At 47.4% G+C, this 25058-nt stretch overlaps 1 protein-coding gene across 1 annotated transcript in view; it reads right to left on the reverse strand.

Moving 5' to 3' along the window:
- Window positions 1–4585, reverse strand: part of LOC138451482 (FXYD domain-containing ion transport regulator 3-like) — a 67279-nt gene extending 62694 nt beyond the window's left edge. The window contains exon 1 of the mRNA XM_069604912.1: window positions 4384–4585. The gene's annotated coding sequence lies outside the window, so the exon portion shown is untranslated. The remainder of the gene's footprint in view (window positions 1–4383) is intronic.
- Window positions 4586–25058: the final 20473 nt, after the last annotated feature.

Raw genomic sequence — 25058 nt, forward strand, 5'->3', positions numbered from 1 at the left:
TCTGCAGAGAGCAGGGTAGACAAGTGCAGCAGTAAAGACGCAGTTACACTGCAGTGGCCGAGTGATTACGTAGCAGCAAAGACTAAATGAGAGGTCGCAACAAGATGGAAGACTGAAAAAACACAAGGGAAGAGCGAAAGTAACAAAGAATTTAAAACATGAAGACAGGCAAAGCAATTTAGAAAGAGACGTCAGCAGAAGCAAGCAGTCCACAATAGAGTACAAGACACAGCAACACTACAATAGAAAGGATTGGTTCAAGGCATATGCATTTTTGGGAGCGTGCCAACCTGCGAAAACAAAGTCCTGCCATCTTAAAATGCACTTCGAGACTGGCATTTAATAGCTCCTGGGTCACAAAGTAACTGGTCAGATGAGAATTCCGACACCCAATACCTACTTCCAGCTCCTGCTCCATGAATCCCAATTCTAAGGAAAGCCACACTGCACCAAAACCACAAGCACCTTCCAGATGACAGCTGCATGGCAGAAGGCAAGTTTCGTGTGGTTTCATCTAAAAATATGAGAAAGTAGCAGGTTCCATCCCAGTAGGTTTTATTGGGGCAATTGGATTTGTATTTTCCTTTTAATTGAGTGCCCCGCCCACAATCCTCTGCCCCTTTCCATACATGCGCCTAATTTACCACCAGAATCTTTGGGGATAAAAACACAGAATATGGTTTAACACCCACATGCAAACCTACACCAGATGAGTAGCATGGGAGGAGCAGGCCAATCAGCAATAATGGAATGCAGGCAGCATGAGATCGACTATGTCCCAGTTGACGAAACAACTTCCTGCCACCCTTTTAAAGAAAAGCCATACACCACCCTACAGACACGTTTACTCCCCAAAAATGGTCACAAACTCCCAAAAAATAAAGTAGGTTTAAACTACTCCCAACAACAACAAACAAAATAGGAAAAAGTTTAGAATCGTGTGCCCCTGCAGTCTCATCTGTTATCCATAGAGGATGCCACTGATGTGGGTGGTATGGGTGATCAGTCACTCCTACATAAGGCAGATAGAAAGGAGATTGAGGGATCAGCCTAGGCTGCACCACACAGAGTGATACATTGGATCAGAAAGTGGGACATGTGAACAGGCCAGATACACAGCATCATGGCAGAACACAAGGCCGAAACATCACCTGCCACAGCCGGGTTTGGTGATCCTGCACATTGGGGGAAATGACCTAGTGTGTACGGGACGGAAGGAACTTCCGAATGTCACTAGTCTCCCCGTTCGGTTGGGTAACTTTTGCCCATGGGTAGTGATGGCCTGGTCTCAAATCAGGCCAAGAACAAGGTGGGGAGTCCCAGGGTCAGTAAGACCCCTAAACATCTCTGCAAGGAATTTTCATTACTATTGAGTACATTTGTCAGAGCAAGGAACAGACTTGCTCTTTGAAAACTTTGTGATACACACATCCCAAGCGAGGGGGGTACCCCCAACCAGTTGGTTGAAGCTCTTGTGGCATGAGGGGTGGGCCATGTGGTCAGTGATTTGTCCATCGGGGGGGGGGGGGGAATCCTGTGGCCAGTGGGGTGTATGGCGTGGGCCCGGTCTGCCTCTCACTGGGATGGCTTTGGGTCCAATGGGAAGGTGGACGAATAAGGAGGGGTGGGGCCAGGCAGTGGAATTGTCAGAAAAGAGAAGGGTGCCTACTGAGATCACTGCCCAACATAGGATATGGCGGGGAGGTCTGACAGCGTAGTGGGACTTACAACGCCATAAGGGGACGAAGTTACCGGTTCCACAAGGAGGAACCACTGTAAATATATGAACTGTACCCGTTATGGTGTTTGTGTATTCTTAGGTTCGTGTTTACACTGTATTGATTATGTTAAAAGGATTAACATGGCCGTATAGAAATAAGGTGCGTTTTCTCACGTCTGAACGGGCACTGCCTCCCAGCTGAGGGCACATTCTTCCACCAAACACGTGGAATGGCCTCTGAGCGCTGTGTTCACTAACCACACTAGTCATTGGCTCTTGCTACACTTAGAACAGCAGCGATAGATGCTTTTGGGGAAGCGTCATCTAGGCGCATGCCCTTTATGTTAAACAGTGAACAAAAAAGACAGAAAAATAATTCCTGTAAAATATTGTCGTCTACTTAAAGTGCAGGTCAAAAAACCTTTTTAAAAATTGCATTTATTAATTTTGGAGAGGGGGTGCAGGGCAGCCGTAGATTAGCAGCATGGGGCATTCTGGTGTTGAGCACAATGTTGTCAGACACTGTTGGCCCTTGCACATCAGATAGCAAATATACAAGCGAGTGTACTACTTTATTTCTGTTGCCATTTGTGTAGAGGCAAGCCCAGAGGCATCTAGGTGCTGTTCTTTACAATAAAAGAATAATTACAAGGTTAATCCAAGGACAAGAGGCAATACATTATGCAAAATATCCAGAAGGAGGTTTCTGACTTTAATGTGAGTGGTAAGGAGTTCCAGTGTTGGCAGCAACTACGGGGAAGCTACTGCCTCCAATGCACATTGAACATTGTCACACTGGCGCCAAGTATCGGATCCAGGATTAGGACCTACAGCTCAAGCTCAAGGTAAACCAGCGATGGAAGTGTAATGAAAATCATTAGTACGCCGTTTTACAGAGCGTACTTTTAATTAAAAGGCTCAAGAAAGAGGTCCTTGATGCTTTTTCTTCTTTCTCCTGAGCCAAATCGTCTCAGGCCAGACATTCAAGCACTGCCAGTTTCCCAAGTCACAGTTAGACAGACAGCACCCCGGCTATGCAGGGGCTCAGGTTGCAAACATTCTTTTATCAGTGGCAGAGCCCATCATGTACACGGAACATGTCCAACTCAAAGAGCACACATTGCACCAATCTGTGATGGTTAAAGTGAGCAACACAAAGTGCCCATATTGATCTTGATATGCCAAACAATAAAGTTACTTTAAGTCACAAATCAAATGTTTTCAACATCATGAATTAACGTGCTGAAAGTTTGTGACAAAGTCTGCACATCTATCGTTGTTTATTACACAACTTCTATTACATATCACTGAAAGTACCGTGGTGTTGATTAGATTATTCAGCTGGGCATTCTCTTGCATTCTGGGACTCGTAGTTTATGATTCAGGATGTGAAAATTAAAGCCACAATGATCTTTTGGCTTAACATGCGGTCATGTGTCTTTATTTTGCAATTTGGGTTTTTCATAAGTAATCTCTATAAGACATTACTATAAACCTCGAAATCCAAATATTTGAGACAAAGTTTGTGATCCTGTCACCACCAACTTGAAACCCTTCATAAAGCCCCCCCCCCAGCCCCACCACCTCCCACGCCATCTGTCTGAACATCCCACTCCCTCCTCTTTGGATGCAGCCTGAGTATCACCCCCGTCCCCCCGCCCCCACCAACGTAAACTACCCCTGCTTTCCAAGCTTATTTCACACAAATTATAGATTCACCTTAAGTGCCCCCCGGGCATAATAACTATAACCCCCATGCCAGGTTTCCCAGTTGGATGCTGCGTAACACCTTGATACAGTCCTGCTTTTTGCTTCAATTCCATGCTGGAATTTATAGTTTCGTTTTTCCCGTTGCAACGGTGGACCTACAAATACCAGCATGCATTTGAAAAGCCAGTACTGGCTCAGATTCCAGACAGAACTGGAAAACTCGGTAGCTAACGATACAGACACCCTTAGCCTGGCAGATGTCTGCCCTTAGCAAAAATCAATTTGTCGCCGTACGCTACACAAATGTTAATATATTAGACAAAGAAAGTGACCTGCACGTTGCACATGTCTCGACTAATGTGTTAACTACAAAGAACGTGGGGGAAAAAAACGAAAGATGTGGGGAGAAAAAAAAACTAAGAAAGCAAAGCAAATTCATCGAGCATGATCTAGCTTCAAGAAGCAGCGGAACGGTGCGCAATAATGGGAAGATCAGAAACTGGCAGGAAAAAGGGCAGAGGGCAAAGGAAACGGAAACGAGGAATTCGGTTCGGTTGAGAGGGCGCAGGCGGACGACTCGTGACGAGAAGCCGCTACAGAAGAGGCCGTGCGAGCAGGGGTGGCCGCGGAAACTGACTATTTCACGAAATATAGAACGGGTGGCCCATTTTTTTGCCAAACAGAGCATGTTAAAAAGTAAAAAGGAAAGAGTAATGAGATTTCGTGCTCCTCCAAGCCAACGCGCACAGTTTATATGCGTGAATGCAGGAAGCCCGGTCTTACGAACACATCAACAATCTTGATCAGGGCTAAGCAGCAAGAACAAAAACACGCGAAAAGTGCAGGAAACCAAAAACCCAAATTAAAAAGGTAACACGCGTTCCGCGCGAGACAGGGCAGCTTACTTTCACAGAAATGTTTACAGGATACACAACTTTCAAAACAAGACTCACCCTAGGTTGCACTGGTGTTTCGGACAGCACCGCCAAGAAGCAGTACGAGCGAGCTGAGAGCAGTCTGGCACTGTCACACCCAGAGTAGATAAACGCTCAGGTGGAAGCAGGTTGGACCAGAAATTGTACCGCCCCCGCAGGAATTGAGAAATAAGAGGAGGCAGAGAGTAATGCTGCGCCTTGCAAGACGCCTTCTTAAAGTGCCAGCCCTCCCCCACAGGACCCACAAACTCATTGGTAAACATGAGATAGACCCAAGCAGGGGCAGGAGGCGCCCAGGGTGAAAGCTGTGCGTGGGCTTGGGATATTCGGGCGGGGAACGTCGTTTGGTGTTTGTGACCACAGATAAACACTGATGTCAGATGCGGGAAACTAGGCCACGAAAGTTGCCAGAGTCCCTGCCTATTGCTGCCTGAAGCCTATGTTTATTTCCCAGCTGTCTTTGCTCTTACTGCGACCAGGCTCACATTTCGGTCACATTGAAAGATTTTAATTGGTCTAATTACCACCACAAGATGTTAAGTTAGTGGCGTTTATTGTGCGCAGATTTCTTAGCAATTTGGAATTTCTTGTCCAGGATTTATAATGGAAAAAGCTAAATGACAGCAAAATAACGAAGGCAAACCGTAGCAGTGGCGGCTGGTGAATTTATGTTCTCTTATGAACACTGGGAATGCTGCTGTGCCAAGCATTACAGCATGGCAGCCATCAATAGCAAGATGATGCCGCAAGACTGCAAGGAGCCACAACTGGTTTATGTTGTGAGTGACGTGAGGGAGTGATGCAACTCTGCCGCGTGAGAATAAAAGGGGTGTTTCCTTGCATGCCAATCAGTGCGTGCCTGAAAGCACAACACTGCGTAGGTCTTCTCTGTAACGGGGGTGGGTGGTGTTCATGGGCCCAAGGCAGGTGTGTGCTGTGGCGTGCCAGCAAAGGAATATGCCAGCCAGGCAAACGTGGTTCTCCCGGAGAGGGAGAGAGGGAACAAGAGCAACCTGCGCCATGCCCAAAGTGCAGATATGACCTCCTGCACTAAGGGGATTGCCCGGCCAAAGGAATAACGTGTGGACGATGTGGAACGCAAGGTCATTTTGCTAGAATGCGTAAAGCTCCCACACAGTCATTTTCCCCAGTCGACCGGGAAGACCAAGCAGCAGTGCGCAGAGGTGACCACAAAGCGCAGCGCAGGTGGAGCAGGAAGGGGATCTGTCTTACAACCTCTTACAACTTTGGTACTCAGACGGGGTACTCACGGCTCTTCGGAATCCAAGATCTGACGTGAAGAGGTAAGAAGCGTCCCCCCGGAGGTCGAGAGGCCAGATAATCTGTGCTCTGTGCTCCCCAGGGGGCCGCCCCCTGGGAAACCCTCTCGAGTAAGAAAACCCAGACTATGCAGATGTAGAGGAGGATCAGATGCACAATGTCCGTAGTGTCAGGTAGAAGAATGAAGAAGATTCCAATCCAATCGGTGCAAAATGACTGAAGATTCTTGAATGCAGTAGAACACTTGGACGGCTGTAGCAAGAAGGAAAGGAACGGGGCAGCAGAATAAAGAGACAGGAAAGACAGAAGAATGAAAGGAGAGAGAGGAGGACAGCTGGAGTCGTGAAGAAGAATGCATAGGTACGTCAAAGCGGAGATAGAGGAAAGGTAAGCGCAAAAAAAGCCGCGAGCGGCTGAAAACAGAAGCTGCAAGCGCAGGCTACCGAAGCCGAGGAAAAGAAATGCCGAGGGCGGCAGAAAAGGTAAGCACTAGAAATAGCCGCGAACGGCTGGAAAAAACAGAAGGCACAAGCGACGGCGAAAAAGGAAAAGGAGTGAAATGATGCCAAGGGCGGCGGAAAAGACAGAGAGCAGAAAACAGTGCCAAGGACGGCTAATAGGCGACAGGCTCCGAACGGAATAGTCGGGAGCGGGAGAAAAGGAAATGGAAAAACCGAAGAAACGGTAAAAGACGAAGAAAGGGAAAAAAGGAGGAGGGAAGAGGGAGGACTCAGAAGGAGGTCTGAGTGGTAGCAGGTACCAAAAGATACGAGCGAGCAACAACAAGGGAGCAATGCGAACAGAGTAGCAACGCAGTTACCAGTTTGTTCGCAGGGAATAAGTACGAACAATTGGTAGAAAGAGAGGACGGACAAAGTGAAATAAAAGGACTAGACCTGTATTGTTAGTGGATAGAGATGTTGTCAAGGAGCCGCCATCTTAGATTCCACTGAGTATATTGTGGTTGATGTAACTTCCAGTGTCTCCATAGGCTTCTAGGAGTTCTTCTAACAGTATGCCCTCTCCGTGGGGGGAAAGGACCTGGTTTCCAGGGATGGAATCGATGGAATTTCCTCACCAAAGCAGGTGCATGAACTGCGGATGCTGGTTCCCAAGTTCTATCAGATGGACCGTAGCCCTTCCAATCAACCAAGTATTGTAGGGTACCTGTGTGATACCTGGAATCAGCTATGGCGGAAACTTCATATTCCGGTCCTTCTGGTGTATCAATAGGAGGGGGTGCTATCACTCCTTGTCTGCAGAATCTGTCAGATACATGAGTCTTTAGTTGGGAGACATGGAATACATTGTGTATCCGCAACCAAGAAGGTGGTAATTGTATCTGATATGATACCTTTCCAATAGCCTTGAGTACCTGAAAAGGACCAAAGAATTTGGGAGATAGTTTGGAGGGTATCAATCTTTTAGGTAAATATCGAGATGACAACCATACGAGATCCCCTTGTTTGTACGTTGGTTCTTGGGATCTTCTTTTATCCGCTTGGGCCTTGGTTTTCTGTTGAGTGTCTTTCAGGATGGTACGAGCGATGTTATGTCCAGATCGAATGTGTGCCACCCACTCCTCTACAGAGGGGGAGTTTGTTATCCGAGAGGCTGTGATGGGTACAACCACAGGATGGAACCCACAGTTACAGTAGAATGGGGACATCTTGTTGGCGGAATGTTGAGAATTGTTGTAAGCTATTTCAGCATACGGTAACAGCTCATTCCAGTTATCCTGTGTAGCGGATACAAAGCATCTGAGATATTGTTCTAATGATTGATTTAATCTTTCGGTTTGACCATTGTCTTGTGGATGGCAACCTGAGGTAATACTCCGGTGTATGCCTAAAGCTTGGCAGAGATTCTTCCAAAAGGCGGAAATGTATTGTGGCCCTCTGTCAGAGATGATGTTCTTTGGTAGGCCATGTAAACGAAAGATAGTCTGTAGGAAGCATGATGCCATCTGGGCAGCCGTTGGAAGTTTAACCATGGGAATGAAATGCGCCATTTTAGTCAGTGAATCAATGGTCACCATAATGGTGGTGTTGCGATTGGAAGGAGGCAATTCCACAATAAAGTCAGTCGAAATCCTTTCCCAATGTTGATTAGGAATGGGAGGTTGAACTAACTTCCCTATCGGTAGTCTTCTTGGTGTCTTTTCTTGAAGACATACAGGACATGCTGTAACGTAGTCTCTTACGTCCGAAGAAACAGATGGCCACCAGAAATGTCGATTTACCAGTTCGAGGGTGTTGGCTATTCCCCTATGTCCTGTGAATTTGTGGTCGTGACACATGTATAATACCTGTTTTCTGAGGGACTCAGTAGGCACGTAAAGCTCTGTGTTGTGGTAGTACAATCCTTGTTCTTCCTGGAGTTGGTACTTTTGGATATCCATTTCATTGATTTCATGGAGCTGTTTGCGGATGTCCTGAAGAAAGGTGGATACCAAAAAGATAAAAGTGGCTTGAGGTAATATCTTCTCTTGAATGTGGGTTTCTTCTGTTTGTAGACTCCGGGATAAGGCATCCGCCAATTGATTGTTGGTTCCAGGAATGTGAGTAATGATGAAGTCAAAGGTGGAAAAGAAGTAGGCCCAGCGGGCTTGGCGACTGTTCTGACATTCATAGTTTTGGAGTACCTTCAGATTACTATGGTCAGTTCTGATGGTGATAGGATGTCTTGCTCCTATTAAGAGATGTCTCCACTCTTGGCATGCCTTCTTAATAGTGAGTAGTTCCTTCTCAAGGACTGTGTAGTTTTGTTCCGAAGGAAGTAAGGTCTTTGACATGTATGTTATGGGGTGTTCGAAGCCCGACAAGGAGGCCTGTTTTAACACTCGCCCAATTGCTGAATGTGAGGCATCAGTTTCAAGAAAAAATGGTCTTGTTTGATCTGGTAATCTCAGGATAGGTGCAGTAGAAAAGGCAGTCTTAAGTTTGTCGAAGGCTTGTTGTGTCTCGGTAGTCCATATATATTTCTTGCCCTTTTGAAGAAGAGTGGTCAAAGGTTTGATGGTTTTTGAGAAGTTAGGGATATATCTGCGATAAAAGTTCGAGCATCCCAGGAATCTTTGGAGCTCCTTTACCCCTTGAGGAGCCTTCCATTGCAGTATGGCATGTACCTTTCGTGGATCCATGGAAGCCCCTCCCAAATAGGGGATACTAGTTTGATGAAACAAACATTTCTCCAATTTAGCAAACAGGTGATTGTCCTGTAAACGGTGGAGTACCTCGGAAACATGGCCTACATGTTCTTGTAGATTTTTGGAAAATATCAATATATCGTCTAAGTAGACGATTAAGGAATGGAGGAGTAGATCAGAAAACAAATGGTCAACGAACCTCTGAAAAACTGAAGGAGCGTTCGCTAATCCAAATGGCATCACGCGATACTCGTAGTGGCCAAATGGTGTGCGGAACGCGGTTTTCCATTCGTCTCTGCTTTTTATCCGAATCAAATGGTACGCACCACGTAAATCCAGTTTCGAAAAGACTGAAGCACCCCTGACTGCTTCGAGGATGTCTTGGATAAGAGGTAAGGGGTATCTGTCTCTGTAAGTGACCTTATTTAAACCTCTATAGTCTATACAGGGTCGAAGTTATTTGCAATCCTTCTTTGGTATAAAGAATAGGGAAGCCCCTGCTGGACTTTTGGATTCGGTTATCAATCCATTGCGTACATTAGTTTGTAAATATTCCCTTAAGGCTTCCTTTTCTGGGTTAGAAAGAGTATACATTCTTCCAAATGGAATTTCAGCATCTGGTAACAACTCAATGGCGCAGTCATCTCGTCTGTGGGGAGGCAACTCCTTGAATTCCTCGTTGGAAAAGACTCTGTGAAATCTATGATAGCTCTCAGGCAGCATATTTATATTCAGTACTACAGAAGAAGAATTCTGTGGTGCCACTTGAGCTTGGGAGGTATGTAGGCCAGTGTCACAGTGGGGTAAGCATGTTGCAATGCAGTACTCGGATCCCAAAAACATAGTTCCGGCCTTCCAGTTGATATGGGGGTTATGTTTTGATAACCAAGGAATTCCTAGGATAATAGGATAATGTGTGGGTTTGATAAGGTCAAAGATCACCTCTTCTTGATGTGTGTTTATCTTCATCGTAAGGACCGAAGTATTTTCTTTGATGAAGCCTGAGGACAGTGGTTCTCCGTCTACTCCTTCCACTGGTATAGCGGTGGTCTTGTATAGATGGGGTATCTTATGTTTGTATGCCCAATCAATGTCCATAAAAAGACCTGCCGCACCACAATCCACCAGTGCTGGTACCTTTTCGATTATAGTGTCCTGGAATTGGATGGTTAACGGTAACACTACCATTTGCGGGGCATTAGTTACGCAGTTGAGGGAACGCTTCAAAATGGACCCGTTCACGGTTCCCCTTATGAATGATTGGATGCGTTTCCCGAAAGCCGTGGAGGAACCAGGTTACAGTCTTTAAGTACATGTTTGTCGGATCCGCAATACATGCACAACCCCAGAGTACGTCTCCTGTTCCTCTCTTCAGTTGTAAGAGGGCCTCGAGTAGTGCCTATTTGCATAGGTTCATCTTCGGTGGAACAGGATGTCTTGAGTGTATCGCATCTAAGAGAAGATGGTATTCCTTTTGCCTTTCCTTTCCTTCTCTCCGCATTTCGTACTTGGATGCGATAATCCATTTGAAGAAGAAGAGTGATCATCTCTGCAAGATTATGTGGGCGGGGAACACGAGATAACTCGTCCTTTAATTCCACTTTAACATTTCTTCTGAAAATGGTTAAGAGGGCATCATCGGACCATGCTGTCTCGTTAGCCAAGTGCTTGAATTGTGTTATAAAATACATTAGTTCCATGGTTCCTTGCTTTAAATCAAGAAGGTTTTCTTGGGCTGTAACCACTAATTCTCTGCGACCAAACATGGTGTATAGACTATTGAGAAACCCTGCCAAAGAGTCTAAGAGTTGATTGTTAGTGGTGACTAAGGGAGTAGCCCAAGCTAGAGAACTACCAGAGAGGTTAGATATAATAAAACTGCCCTTGGACTGTTCTGTAGGAAAAAATCCCGGTTTCAGCGTAAATTGTACTGTACAAGAATCTATAAATTCTTTAAGCTTCTTGGGGTTGCCTTCATATTTTCCCATAGGTAAGGGTCCTGGAGGTGATTCAGTCCTTGTATTTGCCATTTGGCGGAGCAGGGTGTTTTCATTCCGTAATCCCTGCATTTCTGTATTCAAAGTCTGCACCGCAGCCATCAACTGCCTGATTTGTTGATCCATGCTTCTATTTTTATGGCGTTGCTATCTCTTACTACCTCTTACAACTTTGGTACTCAGACGGGGTACTCGCGGCTCTTCGGAATCCAAGATCTGACGTGAAGAGGTAAGAAGCGTCCCCCCGGAGGTCCAGAGGCCAGATAATCTGTGCTCTGTGCTCCCCAGGGGGCCGCCCCCTGGGAAACCCTCTCGGGGAAGAAAACCCAGACTATGCAGATCTAGAGGAGGATCAGATGCACAATGTCCGTAGTGTCAGGTAGAAGGATGAAGAAGATTCCAGTCCAATCGGTGCAAAATGACTGAAGATTCTTGAATGCAGTAGAACACTTGGACGGCTGTAGCAAGAAGGAAGGGAACGGGGCAGCAGAATAAAGAGACAGAGGAAAGACAGAAGAATGAAAGGAGAGAGAGAAGGACAGCTGGAGTCGTGAAGAAAAATGTATAGGTACGTCAAAGCGGAGATAGAGGAAAGGTAAGCGCAGAAAAAAGCCGCGAGCGGCTGAAAACAGAAGCTGCAAGCTCAGGCTACCGAAGCCGAGGAAAAGAAATGCTGAGGGCGGCAGAAAAGGTAAGCGCTAGAAATAGCCGCAAACGACTGGAAAAAACAGAGGGCACAAGCGACGGCAAAAAAGAAAACGGAGGGAAAGGATGCCAAGGGCGGCGGAAAAGACAGAGAGCAGAAAACAGTGCCGAGGACGGCTAATAGGCGACAGGCTCCGAACGGAATAGTCGGGAGCAGGAGAAAAGGAAATGGAAAAACCGAAGAAACGGTAAAAGACGAAGGAAGGGAAAAAAGGAGGAGGGAAGAGGGAGGACTCAGAAGGAGGTCTAAGTGGTAGCAGGTACCAAAAGATACGAGCGAGAAACAACAAGGGAGCAATGCGAGCAGAGTAGCAACGCAGTTACCAGTTTGTTCGCGGAGAATAAGTACGAACAATTGGTAGAAAGAGAGGGCGGACAAAGTGAAAGAAAAGGACTAGACCTGTATTGTTAGTGGATAAAGATGTTGTCAAGGAGCCGCCATCTTGGATTTCACTGAGTATATCGTGATTGATGTAACTTCCAGTGTCTCCATAGGCTTCTAGGAATTCTTCTAACAATCTGGCGCTCCTTGACATCACCGAAGAGGAAGAAGATGAGGACAAAATATTCTTCATCTCCAGTATAAGTGCCATACAAGGAGGGAAAAGAAGACAAGCAGGATGCACAGTCCGTGTGGACGGGGCAGGCACTCCAGTACTTGTGGACCCTGGGGCCTCAGTGAATGTGATGGCACAAGGACACTACGAGGCACTGCCAAGCCCACCGACACTTGCTGCAGCCAAACCAAGAATTGACACTTTTGGGGGAACGGGTCCAATACCTCTAAAAGGGGTCTTTGTGTCCAAAGTTCAGCACGCCAGACGATCCATAAAGGCCAGGTTCTTTGTTGCAGACATCAGCAAAGGAGTAACCAACATAAGCAATGATATTCTGGTCTTCGCAAGGTCTGAGGTGGAAGACATGACGAAGTTGGAGAAGACGCTGGAGAGGATCAAACAACTAGGACTCACACTGCACCGGGAGAGTTCTTGCACAATTGAATTCTTTGGATTTGTGTTCCACGAAGGAGGGATGTCTCCGGACACCCTGGAAGATACAAGACATACAGGACGCCATACCTCCAGGGAATGTGCCAGAAATACATAGCTTCCTCAAGATGGGTACTTACTGCAGGCTTTACATCCGGAATCTAGCCCTGATGTCAAAACCTCTGAGAAACCTTACCAGAAAAGACACTGCATGGAAATGGACCCGCTGGAGCAGGAAGCCTTCGAGAACATCAAGAAAGCACTCACAGAGGAGGGGACTATGACATTTATCGTCCCCAGTTAGGAGTCGGAAATCATTGTTGATGCTAGCCCTTTTGGCATGGTAGCAGTCCTGATGCACCGTGACTTGGCTGGGAATATGAAACTGGTGACATACACAAGCTAATCCCTCTCTGACACTGAACAGCGATACTCCCCGATTGAGAGGGAGGCACTGGCGGTCCTGTTGGGTTGCCACAATTTTCGACTGTACATTTTGGGAAAGCCGGTCACTGTGATAACTGAGCACAAGTCATTGTTATCAATTCTGGCCGGGTCATCGTTGAAGCCTATGCCATGCATCAAAAGATGGATGTTGGTGCTGCTAGAGTTACGGGGGGAAGCTGGTGTACCAGCTATGGGCAAACAACGCAGAACACTACCTATCAAGGCACCCGAACAAGCAAAAGGGGCACCAAGAAGTCATGGAGGCGGAAGAACATGTAAGCCTGGTGGTCGAGACATCCACGCCAGTCTTGCTATCAGTGAAGGAAATGACAGAAGCTCCAGTCAGGATGAATGCTTCAGCCTCATAAGAGGAGCAATGCAGAGCAGGAGTGGAAGAACCTCACAGGGGCGAGCTCTCTTATCAGTTCCTGCAGGTAGAACAGGTCAACACCTCACAGCTCTGCAGGTCTCATCCCAGAAAAGTGAAGCGGAAGGTCAGAATGTGCCTTCCATCCCAAAAGACCCTCCAACAGGAAGAAGCACCAAAGGCAATATAGCCGCCGATCATATGAGCTCACATCAATTCCCACTGCTCCTACAATGGGCAACCACCACAAAAGATACTCCCTCAGCAGGCCCTACAACCCTGCAGCATACAAACTGTACCCTGGGTGGACAAAGGTACACAAGAAGGAGCTGGAGACAGCTACATGGGCAGGATTCACTAACGCACCGAGAATCCATGCTACTAGTCATTAGAGACATCATGACGACATAGCTGAGTTGGACAAGAAGCACACATGCCATCTGCACATCCGAGACACTCATACACCCAACTACACGAAGGACACCCATGTACAGCTCTAGAGGACAGTGACCTACACATACTGTCTGCACGTTTATTCTTTTACCATTAGGCTTGCTACAGCAAAGCAGGAACGCAAGAAGCGAGAAGGGCTTGTGGAAATGCTTGCAGCTGCTTACATGCAAATAACCGCATAGGATGACAGGAGCACTCAAGGGACCTGACAGCCATGGCACACTAACCTATGGACATTATGGATAACACATAGAGTAGAAGCCAGACCATGGCTTAGGAAATCTAGTAGGCCACGTCTTAGAGAAACCTCAAGCCACACAGATGATGTGCAAGCAGAATCACTACAGCGGGAACAAAGCCCCTGCCAAGGTTTCAATGTTGCAAATGACCTTCCACAGGCTGAACTGAAGTAACACTGGCTGCAGGAGATGCCATGTCTAGTAAAAACCAGAATAATTCAGAGCTCCCGTGCTCACAAATGTGGTCTCCAAGCACGTGATCTGGCTGAGCGAATGAAGTGCCAAGATTTGGTGGCTGGGAAGTGCCACCTGTCTCACGGACCAGACGATGATCGCTACAAAATTGTTACAGCCAAGTTACAGTTCTGCGATGGGAACAGAGTGCGGTCACGTCAGTAGTGGTCTACACACAGTTATGGCACTGACACATAGTTGCTCCTTGCAGATACATAATTGCACATGTACCATTCACAAGTGCTTTGCGGGCTGGGAACGTAGTTTGACCCAGGCTTGTGGGCCCGCAGCTCAAACAATCACAATCTACGGCCCAGTGGGGAGATAGTGGGGGTCACTGAACAATCACAGGGGCTGCATGCTGCAACAACTTCAGAGTAACAGTTTTCGGGGATGGTTCAAGCATAACACTTGACGCAGCTTGGTCCAATAACACAACTTCTATATAGGTTCCTATATGGGTACTGCCACTCTGCAACCTATCCAGAGTGGAGATATGTTTTGGAGAAGGGCCTAGAGAGTGACGCAAATTGTGATGTCACACATCATCAAAAATGGCCTGCGAGCCAGAGTTCGCTGAGACGTGCATGGACTTCCCTGCACACATGTGATCCCGGTGGTTTTGTTGGCTGTAATAAACCTCCGGTGTACCTTGCTACTTGTGTGGACCCAGTGTTCTTTTGGCTACAGGAAGGAGTTAGGCCTTCCATGAGTTCGACATCCGCAGACTCCTAGCACAGCTCCACCGGCCTGGGGATTCACCCTAACAAGTTGGATGCCCCAGCAAGATAGTTTGTAACGTTAGCCTGGCCAGAAGCTACCTCCTTAGCCGTCAAACCCGGAAGGTTGCAGGACCCTCGCGGGAATTGGGAGACAACCGGCCAGCACAACCGGAGATAGGCCGTAGGGAGCCGTCTTGAGAACATATTCCACCCGCAGTCGGCGAGGAGTCCACATAGTCCAGAGGGGCGAGACGAGTGGTTTACTGGGGGCCAGCAGCCGAGCAACGTCATCGAACACAGAACATAAGTAGTGGTCGACATAAAAAGTAATGTGTCTTGTGGGAGGGTTATATGTATGCGAGAGCGGGGAGATGTATATTGTGATCGATATTAGTAGAGAAATTGTGGTAGCACGTGTCTCTGGAGAATAGCTCAGCAGCAACGTGGTCGCCTTGGAAGCAAGATGACACAGAGCAACACAGGTTCGATCCCCGGTTCTGCGCTTAGAAACCTCTGGGTATTAAGTGCGTTATAAATAACCTATCATATCATGTCATATCATGGTGGTAGGGATTTGAGCAAAGGTAGAGGCCACATTTTTATGTTAACAAAGTACTTGGGTTGCGAGGCAACAGGTTCCAGTGATAAGCAGGGACTGTAGACTCGACAGGCACGTACTGTGTATATGTGGTATTCCTATGAGTCAGACGTTTTAGTTAAGAACATAGATGACGGATCTGTGTAAGGGTTAGCTAGAGCTATCGTAGATTGCGGAAGGTGCTTTAGCTGGCTAAGTCTCCTGGATAGAAGAGTTTCACACATTAGGCGAGGCAACGGCTGCAGTTAAACACAAGATATAAGGAGTTTACTCCACCCTGGAGAGGTGGGAAGACAGCTGTGCGGGATTTGTGGGTTCTCTGTGTGGGCTTGAGGCAATAGGTCATTGTTTTGTGTGCACACAAACTGTCTATTCATCTCTTCAAACTTTAGCTTGGTGACGTCACCCATAGGCCGGTGCATAGGACGGTGTGTTACGGCGGTGAGGAGCTAGCTTTGTGGAATTGGGATTGGTAAAGAGGTGACCCAGTGGTGGTGCGTGCAAGGTGCATGCGCACAGTTGAGGTGGTGTGCCAGACAACGGCAATGCTGATGAAAGTGGGGCTTCACACAGAGTTTGCTGTGTAAGCTGCAGAGCCATGGAGGCTCGTAATAAGCAAAGTGATAAGTAAATTGCATTATAACCTTTCTCCCCTCGACTAGAGGTCAAGTATTAAAAAAACAAAATTGTGATGTATTCATGCGGTGGAACAGGGTTGTGTATAGTGAGGCGGTAAAACCCATACAACACCTTTGTAAGACCCTGCCCATGTACAAAGATAAAATAGTAAAATACAGCATACAGTGCTCCAAAAGTATGGAAGGGAAAATTGCTAGGCCATGGCCGCCTAAAGGCAGTTTCTCCAAAGGCGTGCTGCAATTTCTGCTGACCCATTTACAGAGCACATACAAGGGCAAGAAATTAGCTTACCATAGGCAACTATTTGAACTGTGGCGTATGTTCCAGGAGGACAGGCCATGGATGATGAGCCAGCAGGAGCTGAAGGAGGAGAGATTGGATCCTGCCGCTCCGCCACCTGCACCGCCTAGCATAATATCCCATGATGCAGAAGAGGAGCAGGGCATATACCCTTTATGGGAACTGAATGCATCAGAGGGATACTCAAACCCTACATATAAACCACCCCTATACACCAAAAGCTAACAACTGCAAGGCATAGGGCTGGCGGGCAGCAGCTCCAAACTCAATGAGGAGGGGCTGTGGCATGCAAAAACAGAGTTTGCAGAAATAGCACCAGAAGAATGGATAGCTGGACATATACTACTGAAATTAAAGGGGGCCACAATGGGTGTGGCAAAGGGAGCATCAAAGGCGATAGAAAGCTTGGAGTTAGGACAAGGGTGTCATGGAAGGGTAGCGCAGTTAGAGAAGGAGCAGCAACATCAAGGGGACGAGAAAGCAAGACTAGAAAGGGAGGACATGGAACGGCAGAAATAATTAGCAAAGGAACTGGAACTGCGGGAGCAGGGATGGTGAGAGCACTTGGCAAGGTTGGAAAGTGAAAGAAGGGACATAGTGGAGAGGGATACGAAGGAGGAGACACAGGGAAGAGATGGAAAGGAAGAGAGACGAAATAGAGAAGCTGGGAGAAGAGGAAAAGGACAGGGAAATGGCATTATGGAGGAAGAAAATATTATTGCAGGCATTGCGTAAGTATGAAGAGAAGCGACTGAAGCAGTTGACATTGGAAAAGTGGACAATGGAACGATATTGGGAAGGTGAAGACGCAAGGGCATTGGAACGGGTAAGTGACCAAATTAAAGTAGAATTGGAAGGGGTAAGACGAGATGAGGATAAACAAAGGGAAAGGCAACATGCAAATGCAACCAAGGAAGAGGCCAGTAGGACACGGCGCGACACGCCTAGGGGTGTGAGAGGAGGAGAACACATGCAAATGAACAGATATTGACCTCAATACACCACACAACCCCATCTTTATAACACAGAAACTAAACTTTTCAAATGGGTTCTGTAGCCACATGGACGAAGAGTCCGACCATGATGACGACCGCAGTGACAATGAGAGTGAGGGGCCCAGCAAGCTCTACCTGACAAGGACCAGTGAAGGGACCTCATGGGAGTGCAGGTCACAGGAACAGAGGGGTGGAGGGTACAACACCAACAAGCCCACCCAAGACATAGCAGAAGGGATAGCCCTACTGACACCATAGACCAACAGACTGAGGGACGGCCCAGGGCATAGTAGGTACGGGACAATGATCACACAGTCCAGGGGACACCCCTGTTCCAGGGGGCAACCATCAGAGGCACAAGACATGACACCACAATGAACAAACGCAATAGAGCCAGTAGACATGTGCAGAGGCTGAGGACGAGAGAGGGCCCATCCAGATACAACAGTACAGACAAAAACTGGAGGAAACGGCTGCATATTCACAAGTGCTATTATTGGAAAGGTGAGGGACCAGACCAAAGTACGTGCCCTGGAAGCATACAGACAAGGAGAACATTAAATGCAGACTACCCTCATTAAGTGGAGGAGCAGGGAAATTGATTTATGAAATGGAGAAATTAACCCTGGGACACAGGCTGGCAGTGGCTGATGTGCAGGGCTTGCTGATCTCCATACTAGGTGATGCAGCTGATGACTTCTGGAAGAGGGCGGAGTTCCCGAGGGTGACCACCCAAAACACAGCACACAACGTGTCACCATTTGCAAATTGCAAGGCTTTGTATGGCAAGCACTGTAGACACAATACCTGACACATCAGACATAAGAGCAACCACGACATGCAAGATGCGTGACGATGAGGATCCCATTAGTTACATTGAAGAGATTCAAGAGCTTTGGCACCTCGAAACTCGAGAGCCGTGGGATAAAACAATAGCAATCTTATATCATATCTTGATGCAAGGGTTACCAGAACCAGTAGAAAGAAACCTGAAAAAACGGGTAGGTATGGAAGCAAAGGCCTGGCCGGAAATACAACTCACCATAGTGCACCGTTGCAGGTTATGGCAAGAAAAGGTAAAACAGAAGGCAGAAGAGAGGAAGGCAGACGAAGCAAAGTTAGTCCAAAAGAAATTGGCAAAATATGCGCTGGAAGAAATGTTAATACGAGCCCCGGCCCGCAGATACAGACAGCGACCTCCCAGCCACAGCCTCAGTAGCAACCACAGCAGCAATACAGCCTCATGCATCAACACGCGCCACCCATGGGAGGAGGGTATATGGGAAGGGGGAGGTACCAACAGAATTCTCGAGGGAGTTGAGCTTTCCAAAGGGTGCAGGTGTTTGGACCACTATTGCACCAACCCATAGGGTGGTTCAGGGGATACCACAGCAAATGTCACAAGCACCAGGTGAGGGGGAGGAGGATTCCCATGGCAAGCAAGGGAGCCACCCCAGTGCTGGATCTACGGCCAGCTAGGACACATTTCCCGTGCATGCAGAAACGGGGGCGCAATAAGGGTGGGGGAGCAGGGTTACCAGGGAGGAGAGAACGACTACTACACTCCAGACATGTTGCCACAAGGACAGGCGCAAAACAAGCAGTAATAGATATTACTGCCCCCACAACCACAGGCCCAACAGACACCACTCATGACAGCACCACACCAAACAGCAGTACCTCAGATGCCAGCACCACCACCCCAATACTTACCGACAGCACAGCAACCAACACAAATACAGGTCCATTCCCCAGAACCCATGGACACAAAGGCAACAGTGCCAGTATGACGGATGGGAGGAGTTACCATAGTGGAGAACAACCCTTACACAGGGAATGGATTGTCATTGTACCCACAATAGGACAGCCCACAGACAAACTTGCTGTGTCCCACCCTGTCGGTCACACCCAGTCCTGCGGAGGAACCTCACATAAGAGTGGCGATAGGTGACAAAACTTTTTCCTTTCTTGTTGACACTGGGGCGACTAGGTCATGCATACCGGAAGGGACATTTGCGTTGTCAGACGATGCCATGAACACTCAAGGATTCTCTGGGGCTGGCCCCATTGGCAGAGAGTACAGGTGAGAAAGCTGGTACCCAGGCAATGCTGGTGATGACGGACAATGGTGTTCCCCCAATCTGGTGGTCCAGACCTGGTAAGTGAAGGGCGAATAGAAGAGGGAGGACCCCAGAGATATCCCCAGCATGAGAGAAAGAGGATACCCCCTCAATTTGATGACTATGTTGTAGTAAGGGGTGTCAGTTAATGGCACCCTCAGGGGTTCTGTGTTAACAAGTGTTCTTTATGGTTAATGCACTAACGTCACACGGTAAATAGTTCAATTATGTTTTATCTTTATGGAAAAGGAGGAATGTTGTGAGTCACAAATTGATGCAACTCTGCTGTGTGAGAATAAAAGGGGCATTCCCGCGCATGCCGAGCAATGCGCGTCCGGAGTTCAAAAGCACAGCACCATGTAAATGCCCTCTGTGATGTGGAGGGGTGTGTGTTCTGTGGGCCAGAGGCAGTCAGAATAAGCCTGACAACAGTTTACAGAAACTGGGAAATAACCATGATGCTGTGCATACGAAGGTGGGGCATTCTTAGCTGGTAACTGGAATAACAATCCCGCGGGTGTAAGTCACCAAATTGTGGTTTATTACATGTGATGGAGCATAACGCAGCCAGTGAGTATTGTGTCACCTGGGGGGTAGGGAGAGTGGAATTTTACAGTCATAATGAGTATTTGTTAAGCCAATCCCCTCATGGTTGAAGGATTATCTGTTAGGAATAGTTTTAATGAAACTCGCTAAATTTATCTTATCGTTTTATGTATAAAAAAAATCTGAAGGCTGTTCTGGGGCAATTTTTTCAGATGAAGTTACTCTGCCAGTTTTCCTGTCTGTTTCTATACAGCTGTACACAAATAAAAGCTGACTCTGTTGCATGGTTACCTTATTGGATTAAATGAGTGCAATTCCACAGTTGGGCCTGTCAGCACTGCGACTGGTCTTACCAAGATGAGCAGATAACAGAAATATTGGGTTGCTTCTTATTGAACCACTGTGTGCACAAACCAATAGGTAAGAGGCCTAATTGAAACCTCTTTTACAGGTTTTAAGGAAAAGCTACCACTGAGCTAGGTGCATCTTCCTGGGCTGCACAAAAGCCATTTTATTACATTTTTGAGGCAGCAGGGCAGGACTGGTATTGTTTCCCTTGCTCCAGCCTTGGCTGATTTCTCCAATCACTCCTTTGCCACTGGATCCTTCCCGTCACTCCTCAAGCACTTCCTTGTGCACCCTCTACTCATAAAGCCTTCTGCGGACCCTTCCTGCCCAGCTAACTACCCCCTTCCTGGGCAAACTCCTGGAGAAGATGGCCATCTCCCAGCTTATCCAGCACACTGAATCTGTAGGTTGTCTCCACGACCACCAGTCTGGCTTCAGAGCTGCAGGTGAGAAAGCTGGTACCCGGGCAATGCTGGTGATGACGGACAATGGTGTTCCCCCAATCTGGTGGTCCAGACCAGGTAAGTGAAGAATCCAGGAATCCAGGGAGGGTTTTTGCAGAGCCATCATATTTGTCGACAATGCCGCCCAATAGCACACTGTCCTTTGTGGCAGAGTCGTGGGATAATACCAATTGTTTTAACGTGGCGTTCTCAGCTTTCAGGTTTTGTACTTCGGTCATTAGTTCTTGCATGCCGCGCATAAGATCCTGGATGGCCGCCTCCATGTCTGTATCGATTTCGGTCAGGTGGCGTCTCAATCTGTCACAGGTTTCCCCCTTTCGCACCTGTTTTCGTTGCCTGATGACTTCTTTAGGAGGAGCCTTCTTTCGTATGGTTCGGGTCTTATACAAGCCCGCTCGGCCGCCCTCGGCTTCCAGTGTTCATTCAGCTTCGATGTCCGGGATCAAGGGGAAACTCCAGGAAACTCAAGAAAGGGATAAAAAGCACGCGGAGGCAGTCCAAGGATTCCGGGAGGGCTGGATAAGAAGGAGGAAAGGTAGATTGGAAGAAGGGTTTCCTGGAACCAGGAAACAACAGAATAGTACAAGGAAGAGTACAGAGCACACGTCCGGTCACAGGTAGGAGCAACGTTGAGACGCACTGGGCCGCATGTGTGTGGCCTCTTTATAGAGCACACTGTGTAGAAAGCGAAGACTGGTGAGTGGCGTTCTGGGCTTGCAGCCATGTTGGTAGTATTATGGAGTGTAGACCCTGACGTGTCAGGGACCAGGAGGCCCAGAAAGGGCGAGTTCGATGGTTCATGACACCTTCTTAACCTTTCCTCTGTCTTTTGATAAGGTCAATCATGCCACCCTTATAAATCAGCTCTGTGATACCCTTATCATCATGGACCTGGCTGACCTCCTTCCTCTCTGAACAACCTTCCCAGGTTCAACTGGGCCCTTTTCTCTCACTCTCCACCTGGGGTGCCCCTCAGGGCTCTATTCTCTCGCTTTGACTTTTTAACATCTACCTTGCCCCTATCCCATTTGATCTCTCCCTTCTCTCCTAACTTCCAGTGTTATGCTGATGACACACAGCTCTCCTTCAAACTTCCCTCCTCTGCCTCCTCTTCCTCCTCTCTCATTCCTGACTGCATGTCTACTATTCAGGCATGCTGCACTGCTAACAATATTTGCCTTAATGCCAGTAAGACTGAGATCCTTCTCATTGGGACTCCAGCTCCCACCTTCCCTCCTACACTTGGGCCATCTTCCTTGGGACCCCCTCCCCCCTTCCTGGGACGCAAAAAACCTTGGTGTCATCTTCAACTCCTCTCCTTGTCTGCTCACTTCACGGACCTTGCCAAGAAGGCCCACTTTCAGCTGCACCTCCTCAGAGGCATTCTCCCCTTCCTCACCTTCCCCCAGAAACTCAATGTCTCCAGAGCTCTGGTCCTCTCCAGGCTGAACTACTGCAACAGCCTCTTCCTCAAGTTACCTAACTCCTCCCTTTGCCCCCTTCAACTAATCCAGAATAGGACTGCAAGACTTATCCTGGCCTCAATTGCAGGGACTGCATCTCTCCAGCCCTAAAATCTCTCCACTAGCTCCCGATTTCTGCAAGGATCAGGTTCAAAACCCTCTGTATCATCCACAATGCTTTCTGGGGCCTGGGACCCCACTACATCCAACTCTCTCTCCATAAATTCCTCCGTGCTAGAACCCTTCGTCTTCTAGTTCCAACTGCAGATCAGACACTTCTCCAAGCAGAGAGTGGGGGGTAGATCTCTCTCCTCCGCAGGTGCCTCCCTCTGGAATGGCTTCCCTGCCCCTCTCAGACTCGAAACGGATCTTCTTAAGTTCTGGAAGCTTCTCAAGACCATCCTTTTCCCTTCATCGTTCCCTCTCCCCCTCCCCTGCTAATGTTCCCCTCTACCTCTCGACTGGCTGCCTGGTTCCTTCAGATTCTTACAGGGCAGCAGTCTACCCCTGCACATGGTCTCCTCTGACCCCCCTAGCCCCTTAACCCATACTTGCCCTTCTGGGCTCTCTCCCCCTGCACTAGCCTGGTTGGGCCTGCTCTTCCGAGCCCTTCCAGTCCCAACAGCAAGCCGCTCCTCACACTTAGCATGTGGACCTTCTGCTCCTGCATTCTTCTCCCTGGGCTCTGTCCACCAGACCTCCCCTGCCACTCGCTAACCCCCACCCGCACCTCTGTTTACTGCACTTGCAAGCCAGGGAGAGATGCTTGTCTCCAGGGTACCAACCTTGACTGCAGAGAGAAGAAAAGCAAAGTGGTTCATCACAGCCGGTGAGTCGAGGAGAGGGCCAATAAGAAACCAAACTGTGTTGAACGAAAGTAGCAAACTGCTAATTGAACTGTGAAATAACAAAGAACTATTGATACTAAAAAGTGGAAAAGCAGCAGCAGAAGAGTCCGGCACCACTCGGGTGCTCTCTCAAGAATAGCTCAGCGATTACCCAATTGTTGAAACTACCAGAACCAGAAGGCCTTGGGAAAGGCGAGAAGAGGGTCAAAGTGGTCATACCAGGGTCTTGTAAAATCCTCTGTACAGTCGAAAGTCTTTGACCGACAGATCATTGTGAAGTTAAGGGACGTGAATCCTGCATTGTAAAAGTTGAATGTGCAATTGACAAAGTTGGCAGGAGTGAATCTGAAAGAGGTATACTGAGAAAAAGGGCAAAGTCTAAAGTCCCGAAATACAGTGTGTTGACAACAGTGAACCCGGTAGAGTAATATCCCCAATGAACAGTGTAAAAAGACATTAAGCTTTGTGAATACAAAGGGGTCCGAGCCTAAACGAGGGAGATCCAATGGGTGAACAGCCATCAACCCGAATATTTGTGAATGCCAAAGGGGTCTGAGCCCGAACGAGGGAGATCCAAGGAGTGAGCATCAATCAGCAAAGATTTATGAATGTGAAAGGAGAAAACTTGTGAGTGAGAGCTGTGGTGAACTCGACACCCAGCAACACTTGAAAGCAAGCAGAGCAAACCCGATTGAGGGAAAGTGATATGCGAGAAGGGTCTGAGCTTAAGGAGGAGGACCCAATGGTGAGAAATGATCACCCAAAGTGCTACTAGAAAATAACTTTTATTTAATCTTTTGTTTGATACATAGCTATCGGAGGTCATGGTACCACTAAGGAACTTTCTAGGGCTCTGCGCCCGTATGAGAGGGATCCAAGGATGAAAGAGATCACCCAAATCTGCAAGCAGAAAACAATGCTTGTGTTTTATTTTGAATTCATCAAGTCCACGGCTGCAAGAGACTTTTTGGAGAAAAGATACTTAACCATGGAAGGCCCTGATATCCGAAAGCGGAACTGTTGGCTCGTGCTGGGAAAGCTCGAGCGTTTGCTGTGCTCCAGAATCCTACTTTGTCCCCTACTTAAAACGTGTAGAAGGGAGGCCACAACCACCGCATTCTGACTTATTCTTTGTGAACACTTCCTTCTTTCTTATGAACATTATCCCACACTTCTTTTGTATTTAGCGTAAGGATTGGCAATAGGTTTTTCTTAGTATAGGCCCTTTTTATCTGACAAGACGCCACAAGGACTGCCTTATTTATGTTTGGTGGTCGAAGCTTGCTCCCATCTTAGATTTAGGTTTAGATTAGGCGTTTTTCCAACCTACCTTTGCAGTTTCATAAACAACCTTGAAATGTGATCACTTGTGTCTGTCTTTACTGTTGCCACCATGAGTTCCTCACATGCCCTACAACCTAAATGCACAGTATAACTTAACATAACTGTAGCAAGTCTGAAGTCACAATGAACAAACTATGTGGAACTCATACTTGTCTATTGGTATACATCAAGAAGAGACAAAAACATGAATCAAGTATGCATTCTCCTGGTCAGTGATCAATGTATGTGCCTACTCATACACAAGAACTTTCATTGATATTTATTACTACATAGTTCATCCCGATACCTCAGAAAAATAAATGTAGCAGTTTTTGTACAATATTAAAAACATTCTCATGTGAAAAAGACGCATAACAAGTCATAAGAAGGTTAATAACCCTTTACATTTGTTTTACATTATTCAGCAAGTCTCATGTAAAAAACCAAAACACAGACCAAATCACAAA

The sequence above is a fragment of the Ambystoma mexicanum genome, chromosome 1p (genome assembly GCF_040938575.1).
Source record: "Ambystoma mexicanum isolate Mex_15411 chromosome 1p, UKY_AmexF1_1, whole genome shotgun sequence".
Classification (NCBI taxonomy): domain Eukaryota; kingdom Metazoa; phylum Chordata; class Amphibia; order Caudata; family Ambystomatidae; genus Ambystoma; species Ambystoma mexicanum.